This window comes from Pseudopipra pipra, chromosome 2 (assembly GCF_036250125.1).
Source record: "Pseudopipra pipra isolate bDixPip1 chromosome 2, bDixPip1.hap1, whole genome shotgun sequence".
Lineage (NCBI taxonomy): Eukaryota > Metazoa > Chordata > Aves > Passeriformes > Pipridae > Pseudopipra > Pseudopipra pipra.
Genome location: NC_087550.1, coordinates 27,227 through 37,182, shown reverse-complemented (window position 1 = coordinate 37,182; position 9,956 = coordinate 27,227).

Below are 9,956 nucleotides of genomic sequence, written 5' to 3'. Positions count from 1 at the left end.
CGGGGTAACCTGGGTGCGGTGGGGGGGCGCGGCGGGGGGGCGCGGCCGCTCTTCTGCCTCTCCCGCGGCCATCGGGGACCGCAGGCAGGGGAAGCGACAGGCAAGTTTCTCGCCTCTGCGAAGAAACTTGCACCTGCGTGCCGCCGCAGGGCCGGGTTCGGATGTGCCCTGGCATTGCACACGCACCACACCCCCCCGCGGGGAGGGTCTGCGCTGCCTCGGGGCCCCTGTCTGCGCTGCCGGGAGAGAGAAATCCTTTGGGAAGCTGGGGTGGAAACAGCAACTCTGTGAACTGCTCAGCTTTTCCTAGGCAAGGGCAGGTTTTAGGGAAGAAAGGCCCGTACTCGCGAAAGGCGCCGCGGGTCTCGCCAAGGTGGGGGGGGGGGGGGCGGCTGCAGTGCCGCGCGCGGCTGCAGTGCCGCTCCCGGCCGTGTCCGCCAGGCGGCGACTGTGAGGCCCGGCCCGGCGCTCGGGGGCGCTCTCGCAAGCGACGCCCCCGGGAAAGCGGCGGGGTTTGGGCACTGCCGGCCTTCCCCCGCAGTGCCCGGGCTGGCCCGGCGCCTGGCAAAACCTCTGAGGGAAAAGGCAAGCAACAACTGCGCTTCTTCTGCCCTTTCTTTAGCCAGGGACTGGAACACAGACAAAATCGAGGGGCTCTTTGATCTGTGCAGGCTCCGAGCATTTTTCAGCCTTCCTTCGCAGGGCATTCTCACCCTCCGAGAAGCTGAAAGGCTTTAACAGCTGGAGACGCGCCTGCAGCTGTGCAAATTAATGTAGTTTCTTTGAGGAAACGAAGGGGAAGTTTTCCTGTTGGGAGCCTAAATACCGAGTCTACTCTGCTTTTTCCATCAGGTGACGAAGCTTATGGAAAAAAAGACCAAAGGCCTCGAGGTGAGTACATTCTACCGAGTTCTGCTTTTCTGGGATCGGTTTGGGAAAATCACGTGAAATTCTAAAAAGCTTCTCTCCGTGTTTTCTAGTTGTTTTTTCAGCCTTGGTCTAAGTTTCATGTAGAAAAGGGCATAGAATTATTAGAACAGACAAACTAGGCTTTCTCGGGAGAGATGGAAGAAAAGTCAGCTGATTGCAGTTCTGCTTTTCTTGTCTTCCCTTCGACTGTCATTTTCTCTCCCCTGCTGTTCAAATAGGCAGCAATTAATTGCTCTGCTGAAGAGTTTGCTGTACTAAGTGTCTGTCAAATGGATGCCTTCAACTCAAGACAGCACCTGCTCCTTAGTTACAAAAAGTTCCTCACAGGAAATTTCCAGGCGTGCCCATAAATCTCCTCGCTGCTTGTTTGGGAGAACAGGGTTTTCTCATCTGTAACAGAATAGTCGTGGCATTTGCTATGGAATGCTGGTGGCAGTCTAGTCAGAAGAGGACCCCGTGCTTCACTAATTTTCCCTTTTTGCTGTTGGGGGTGACTTCTTCCCAGGGATGTTCTTCTTGACCCCCCTGGGCAAACGGAGGTGTTCACCTGGTCAGCGTCAGGAGCCATCCTACCTGAGGCCCTGGTAGGTAAGTGATTTTTGTGTGACTGGACGCTGAAGCTGTCTGTGTGAATGACCTGGCTATTGCTCAGTGTAGTCCTAATTAAGGTGTCTTTTACTCCATGTTCCCAGGCTGCCTCTTTCCCTTCGGTCGCCGTGGACACTGTGCCGGAAACCTCTGGCAGGACTAACCCTGTGGCTTTTATGTCCAACGTGCTGTATGCCTGCAGGTAAGAAAAGCTGGGAGTGCAGTCCCTCTGCTTTGGTTGCTGTGTCTCTTTGCGAGTTATTTTGGAGGGGAATGAGAGAGCGATTTGGTTTGAAGGGGACCTTCAAAGGCCACCCTGCCTTCCGTGGGCAGGGACACCTTCCCCTCTCATCCCCGGTTGCTCCAAGTCCCATCCAGCCTGGCCTGGAACACTTGCAGGGATGGGGCAGGCTCGGCTTCCCTGTGCAGTGTGCTCTAATATCTCTCCACTGGCATCCTGAAAAATGTTGTCAGTGTGTTTTGTTGGACGACGCTAGGCAGGACCCGGGTGAAAAGGACATTCTCTGAGGTGCTGGGAGAAGGAGGACTCGTGCGGGCACCTCCAGAGACAGCGGGAACGGGAGCGTGCTGCGGAGAAGGAAAGTTCCAGGGGGTGGGTGCTGAGAAATTTGTCCTTCCCTTGCCCTGTGCTCTGCACTTAGCAATGGGTCAAGTGCAGAAGTTTCCTGGGGACCCTGGAAAATGAGGCCGGGTCTGCCAAGAAAAGTGGGGCCAAAGGAGCAGGACCTGGGTCTGCGAGCGTGGGAGAAACAAGGGCCGGGTCATCCTCTGCCTCCGGGAGGGAGGGCAGCAGGAAAGGCCACGGACTAAAGCACTGAAGTGCCGTTCCCCAGGGAGCCCCTGCCCAGCACTGAACTTGCTTGTGCACTTGCTGTCCCTTTGCCAGCGGAGCCGAAGCGTCGGGTGCGGGTGCCGGGGGGATGGAGCTGCCAAGGACAAACTGGGAGGGTGTTTGTGAAGGAAGGGGGGAGAAGGAGCTCTTGATGTGCTTTTTTTACTTCTTCATCCCACAGAATTGCCACGAGAGGAAATACCTCAGAGGGGCTTCCCTCCAGAGAAGCCCTGAATATGCCAGGAGGTTTCAGCCGGGAGAAAGGAGCTGTGGAAGAAAAGCAGCCTAAAAATAGCCAGCGGGGATCATCAGGTTTTCCAGCCAAGAAGAACAAGGAGGGAGATGAGGGAATCGGGTTCCAATTCCTAATGATTTGGTGGGTGTAGGAATGATTTCTGTGTGTTTTCCAGTCCCTTTTGATTCCTGGGAAGATTTTAAAATGATGGCTTTAGCAATCAACTAAATTGGAGATGTTGTTTTTGAGAGGAAATGATGCCAAATAAATGCAGAGAGAGAGTGTGGAATCATCCGGGGATCCTGGAGTGGTTTGGGTTGGAAAGGATCTCAGGGATCATCTCCTTCCATCCCCTGCCACAGGCAGGGACACCTTCTAATAGACATCCATCCTGGCCTTGGCCACTTGCAGGGATGGGGCAGCCACAGCTTCTCTGTGCCAGGCCACCTCCCCACCCTCCCAGGGAAGAATGTCTCCCTTATGTGCAATCTTTCCCTTTCTTCTCTGCAGGAAGTGGGCTGGGACAAGGGAATTGGCTCCCAGGAGGCCGAGGATCAGAGCGGGCTCTGCACAGGGGACGACTTCCACTTCCGAACGGGGAAGGGCACCTTCGTCCCCACCCCCGGCACGGGGACAGAGTAACATCTGCCTGCAGCTGGCTGGAGTTCCCGTTGGCTCTGGGCTCTCTGCCCACGGGCCGGGGATCATGGCCAGAGTCCTTCAAACCTGGGGCACAGTGGCCTTCACAGCATCCCTGCAGCCCGTCCAGGGCAGGCTGCTGCCCATCGGCCCCTGATCACAGGTGGATGTAGAAGTGATGGTGTTTAGGGAATGCTGATTGTGTTTCCCTGACTTTAGCAACGTGGTCATTAAAAAGAGAAAAATAACAAGTCTATGGAAATGCCTGCACGTGGGAGCTTGCAGCGCTCGGGATTAAACTTGGCTCTCTAATGTTAAAACTGTGGGCGAGGGGCGGTGGCCGATCAGGGCCAGCGGCGGTGCCGGACGGGGCCGGCCCGGGGGTCCCTTCCCCGCGGGGTCGCAGCCGCGGACCCGCCCCCGCCCCGCGCGGCCCCTCCCGGCGCGCCCCGCCCGGCGTTGGGGGCTGCGGCCGCTCCCGGCGCTGCCGAGGCTGCCGGGGAGGGACCGGCCTGTGCCGGGGGCACGGGGTTCGTTCCTTGGGTTCGAGGGCGGCAGCGGGAGCGGCGCTGCGGGGCGGGACGGGCGGGAGGGGCCGGGGGAGGGCGGGGAAGCCGCGGCGGGGCCCGGGGGCTGCAGCTCTCTGGCTTCCCGACTGGCTTTGCAGACATTTGCCACCTTCGGAGGAGGCACAAATCCCCGCGGAGCTGAGCAAGGGGTGCGGGGAGTGCAGCGAGCTGGGGCGGGGCTATGACCAGGGCAGGGTGTGCGCAGTGCCCCAAACCCGCACCCAAAACCAGCCGGAACAGCCCCAGAGCCCAGAGCGAAGCGCCGCGGGATCGCGCCGGCCCCGCCCCTCGACCCGCCCAGGCCCCGCCCCCCGACTCGCCCCGGCCCCGCCGCTCGGCCCCACCCTGCCCGCCCCCAAGAACGCCGCCGTCCCCGCTGCCCGCCCCGCTCCCCTTGTCCCAGGAGAGCTCCCGGCCGGGCCGTGACCGCGGAGCTCCCACCGCCCTTCCCCGGCCCCAGCAGCGCCCGCCGGGGCTGCGGCGGCGGCGGGAGCCGCGCTGAGGGAACGGGGGGCGGGGCCGGGCTGAGCGGGCGGGGCGGGGCCGCAGGGCCGGGCGGGCTGGGATTGGGCGGAGGCGCTCGAGCGCTGATTGGGCAGCGCTGCCGGCCCGCGGTATAAAGGGCCGGCGGGGCGGGTGCGGGCGGTTGTGTGTGAGGGTTGAGGGCGCGGCCCCGCTGCTGCCCGGGCTGCGGAGGGGAGAGCGCCTTGGCCGCTGGGTTATGGAGCGGGGGAGCCGGGGGGCGTTTAGGGGCGCCTTGTGCTGGGCAGCGGGGGCCGGGTAAACCCCTTACCTGCCGGGTGACCCCGGGGGGAGCCGTGGCCGGGCTGCGGGGCTGGTGCTCTCTGGGTGTCTCAGGTTTTGCTTTGGGATCCCAAAGCCTTTCCCCGTGCAGGGTTATGAGGCAAAGACTGCTTTAACTTGTTTTTTTTTGTGCTGCGTTAATGCTTTTTACTCGTTCTGTGTCCATTTGCAGCCTCGCTCGTGGTTTCCCCTGGGGCGGAGGCGAGTTGTGCTTCCTGCGGGGAGAGAGAAGGGCCTTGGGAAGCTGCTCCATGAGCCACAGCTGTGCCGAGCCCGGGAGTCTGTCCAGGGAAGAGCAGGGCTTATACTCATACAACTGTGATTTTCCTCCAGCTCTCGTGAAAGGGACTTCCAGGATACTCTTGGGAATGTGCCAGCTCTCCTGCTGGAGCTTTTCTATGGAATATTTGAACCCAAAGGGTAAAACTAAAGTCAGGTCTGTTCTGGAGTATGTTACACTTGTGCAAAACTCCTTTCTTCTGTTTATTTTCTGTTCTGGAAAGCACAGTCTGGGGTTCCTGGGCACTTCCTATTGAGTGATACCATGAAAATAATTTTCTACTGAAAGAGGAAAGGATTTGTCTGTGGGAGGTCAGGTGTCCATGATAAAAGCTTTATGCTTTTCAGTCAGATAAGCCTTAAAATATCTCACAGTGTATAGGAATGCCTGGCTTCTAAAGCTCACAGCTGAGCCTTAGAGGCTTCTTTGAAGAGCTGAGTTCAGGCAGCAAATTGGCCCCCAGGAGGGACTCTGTGCCTGCTCTCCCGTGGCTCCAAGGGATCTCTGGCCCTTCACGCCGGCACCGAGATTTTCTCGGGAAGGGCCTCAGATCCCCGGACCAGTCTGGGACACAGGCAAGATCCCCCTGCAGTTTAGGACCAAATTGGGCCCCTGGAGGGACAGTGCTGTTGGTGCCCCCGGGTTGGGGCACCCCGAGGACTCCAGCGCGCACCGAAAGGATTATTCGGGGAGATCCTCGGGGTGCCCGGCCCTGGGGAGCTCAAAGCAAGGTCCCTGCCATGGATTCAGGCATTGCTGAGAGTATCCCAGGGGTCCCTGTCCCTGCTAGACATGGAGTTCTCTAATGGGCTGGAATTGGGTGATAAAAGTGGTGCTGCAAGTGCCAAAGAAGTGTGGGATTGGGATTAGGAAATGAGCAGTGAGGGTGCAAGTGGCTGTTTTCTCTGGAATGTGACTGTGAGAGCTGCAGGAGTGCCAGGTGTGTGTTCCAGTCCCCAGCATTTGGTTTGCACATGTCCTGGTCAGACACAGGTCCAACTTGCTCAGTCCTTAACCCAAGAGAGGGAGAATGAAGGACTGGCACTGTTCAGGTGATTGGTGTGACAGGGGTTAAACTGGGAAAACATTGGGGAATTCCTCAGTTTGTCTGTTTGCCAAACTCACCCAAACCTGTGCTAGGAAGAGATGGACTGGAAAAGGTGAGGCAGAAATGAAATTGAAAACTGGGGCTATTAAACTGTAATTGCTGAAACTAAATGTGTCCAAGCAGCAGCTCTTGTTGTGCAGGGAATAGCTCCTGTCAGCAGCAAGGCCCCGACTGAAGTGGCAGCTGCAGTTGTTCCTGTGGTGTGGGCCAGTGGAACTGCAGGAGAGTGGAAGAGGGCAGAACCTGTAGGTATTACCCCTACTGTGGGATCTCTCCTGGTAAGGCCAAGCCAGTATCCTTTAAAATCAGAATGCCAGACTGGATTGGTTGCAGGAACAGCTGAATTTGCTCCTCCTGGTTTGCTTGTAGAAGGTGAGTGCCAGAACCTGCCAAGAAACCAATGGCCAAGGGGATTGATTAGTGCAGGACCTGAGAGAACCCCCTGAAATGACAACCTGGAGCAGTTTCCAGGATTAGATTGCAAAGATGGCCTTGGCTGCCTCTCCTTGAGCAAGGAAAGCCAAGAAACCTTTGCTTTTGCAGGAGAAAATCTGGACAGGGGGCAGGAAGAAGAGAAGCCCCCTGACTCCTCCCTGAGCCCCAGCCAGCCCCTGAACTGCCTTCCTGGGAATGGTGGGACGGGCTGGACTCTGGATTGCTCCCTCTGCATCTGTGGTAAGACCATTAGGACAACTTTTCCAACAGCCTGTAAGAATTTGCTGCCTTGGCTAGATGGTGCAAGGGCAGCCTTTAAGCAGCTGAAGCATTCCCTGAGGAAAGCTCTGGCTCTGCCAGATGTGTCAGAACTGTTGGAAGCATCTTTGGTGGGGAGGGCAAAGAAAGGCCAAGGTGTGCAGTGACCCCCCTGCGAAGGGACTTGGAGTTAATGGCATCCCTGATGGGGAACTTTGTGGGCTGTTCCCCCTGTAGGGCAGGTGATAGTCCCAGCTCCAGTGATGGGAAAAATGGTTAAAAGGGAGCCCCAAAAGCTGGAAATCCTCCTGGAGGCTCTTGGCAAAGAGAGTTTGCTGAGTTCCCCCTGACAGAAGGACAGTGAGAGCTTTTGAGTGCTGGTAGATCCTTTGAATAGACAGCCTTGAGTGTGTCCTTGTTGCCCCAGTAGGCCTTGTCCAACTCCCCATCTTCCAGGGGATGTACATATTGAAGTTTCAAATGCTGTTCCTAATCCTTTGGTGGCTTGAGGCTCTCCCCTCAGGAACTGCAGGAACTCCTGGTGCCGCCTGGGCCGATGGATTGGACGCCCCAGCCCCTCCGTTCCTGCCCAGCCCCTGGGGCCGTGTCCAGTGGTGGCACTGCCAGCCCTGCAGGGGAAGTGGGAAGGGCCTTTGCAGGTCTGGTGGGTCACATTTATAGCAGGTAAAATTGCAGTAAAAGGACCTGGGGTCTGTTATTCTTGAGTTCAGAAAGCTCCTTTTGATTGGTGAGCAGAACAAAGTGGATCGTTAAGAGTTCCCATCCGTGTTTGTGTCTCAGCCTGTGTTAGGATTCAGGGCTGTCAGTTGTTGTCACTGAGGAGTCAAACTGTGCTTTAAATAATGAGACCCTGGCCTGATGGCCCAGTGTCAAGGCAAAAGGGGGAATGATATCTGAGTGTTGAGATGTAACAAGGGCTGATCCTTTTTGCAGTGGGATGGAGCCTGGAAACTGCACAGAGCTGAGCCCCAGGATTGAAAGGGACCAAGCAAGGGAGGTGAAGAAAGAAGGAAGAAGGGAAGTGAGGCATCAGCCAAGCAGCACCAAGTTCCTGTGTAAGCCAGGTGAGTTGTGTTGAGGTTCCTCAGGCAGGCCCTGAGGACTTTGAGGGCTCCAGACAGAGCAGACCTGGGAAGGCCCTCGGTGGAGCCCCTCAGAAACTTGAAGCCCCTGGGCCTTTTTGGGAGCCTGAGCTATTGCAGCCCTGGGGATGGCTTTGGTTTGTTTGTCTGCTCAGAGTAAAACTCTGTGGGGGAGACTGTGATCTCCCTGATTTTTGTATCGTGACTGAAACTTGGAAGAAAGTTGACCTTGTGTAATTTCCCAACTGCCTTGGCCAGGTTGAACCAGCAGTGCCAGATTGTTGTAGTGTGCAGGTTATTGTTTGTGTCTGAGCAGTTTGGGGTTGATTTACCAAGGGAGGCCATGGAATGTTCTGGTGTTTTTCTCCCAATATTTGGAGGTAGTGCCCTGATTTAGTTGATTTCTGCCTCACTCCCTGATATCTGAGTTTGGAGATGTACCAAGAACTGGTAGTTTTTGCAGTGGGATGTTCCCTAGAAACTGCAAGGAGCTGAGCCAAGGAACTTAAAGGGACTGAGCAAGCAAAGTCAAGAAAGAATGAAGAAGGGAACTGAGGCAGCAGCCAAGCAGCACCAAGCTCCTGTGTAAGCAGGTGAGTTGTCTTGAAGTTGGTAAGGTGGTCACTGAGAACTTTGGGGGCTGCAGGCACAGGTGACCACGAGAGACTCCTGATGAAGCCCCTCAGAGACCTTTTAAAGGTTTGTGTATATGGGATCAGGTGTTGGGAATGTCCTGAATGTTAAACAGGAATGCAGGGAAGGAAAATGAACCCTCCTGTAATGCTGCCCCCTCCCATCAGCTGCAGTGGAGATAGCTGTGTGTGCCCTTTGGGAGCGGATTGCCAGGACCCCCGTGGGGCTGGGATCATGGCAGGGTGTTGTAAGCAAGGAATGCCTGGCTTGGAAAACTCACCAACTGAGTCTTAGAGGCTTCTTTGAAGAGCTGAGTTCAGGCAGCAAATTGGCCCCCAGGAGGGACTCTGTGCCTGCTCTCCCGTGGCTCCAAGGGATCTCTGGCCCTTCACGCCGGCACCGAGATTTTCTCGGGAAGGGCCTCAGATCCCCGGACCAGTCTGGGACACAGGCAAGATCCCCCTGCAGTTTAGGACCAAATTGGGCCCCTGGAGGGACAGTGCTGTTGGTGCCCCCCGGGTTGGGGCACCCCGAGGACTCCAGCGCGCACCGAAAGGATTATTCGGGGAGATCCTCGGGGTGCCCGGCCCTGGGGAGCTCAAAGCAAGGTCCCTGCCATGGATTCAGGCATTGCTGAGAGTATCCCAGGGGTCCCTGTCCCTGCTAGACAGGGAGCTCTCTAATGGGCTGGAATTGGGTGATAAAAGTGGTGCTCCAAGTGCCAAAGAAGTGTGGGATTGGGATTAAGAAATGAGCAGTGAGGGTCCAATTGGCTGTTTTCTCTGCAATGTGACTGTGAGAGCTGCAGGAGTGCCAGGTGTGTGTTCCAGTCCCCAGCATTTGGTTTGCACATGTCCTGGTCAGACACAGGTCCAACTTCCTTAGTCCTTAACCCAAGAGAGGGAGAATGAAGGGCTGGCACTGTTCAGGTGATTGGTGTGACAGGGGTTAAACTGGGAAAACATTGGGGAATTCTTGAGTTTGTCTCTTTGCCAAACTCACCCAAAGCTGTGCTAGGGAGAGATGGACTGGAGTCTCTGATCCCCTGGGCAGTTGTCCATCATGATCTGGGAGCCTCTGGGATTAGACTGGGCTGGGCAGACAGGGAGCAGTTTGTCCTGTGGAGCTGGGCTGGGTTTGTTCAGGATGCCTTGGGAGGCAGGGCTGGAGAGGCCCCTCTGTTGGCTGTAGTGGTGGAAGGCTGTAGCAGCAGGGCTGGAGCCCTTCGCCCTCCTGCTCCCCCGTGAGCCCCGCCGGGCCCGTGCCCTTGGCAATGGAGGGCCCCCCATTGCTGAGTCAGCGGTTCCGGGGCCAGGAGGGATGGGATCAGGATGCCGAGCTCCACCCAGGGCCAGGGCTGCAAATGGTGCAACCATGGAGAGAACTGAGAGCAGAGTGAGATGGAGGCCAAGCTCCAGCACAGGGATGGGTGAGAAAAGACCCTGGTCCTCAGGTGGAGCTTTGAATTCCCTGGAAAAATGGATCCTGTCAGACGGTTCAGGCCCTCGTGGGTGCTGGAGC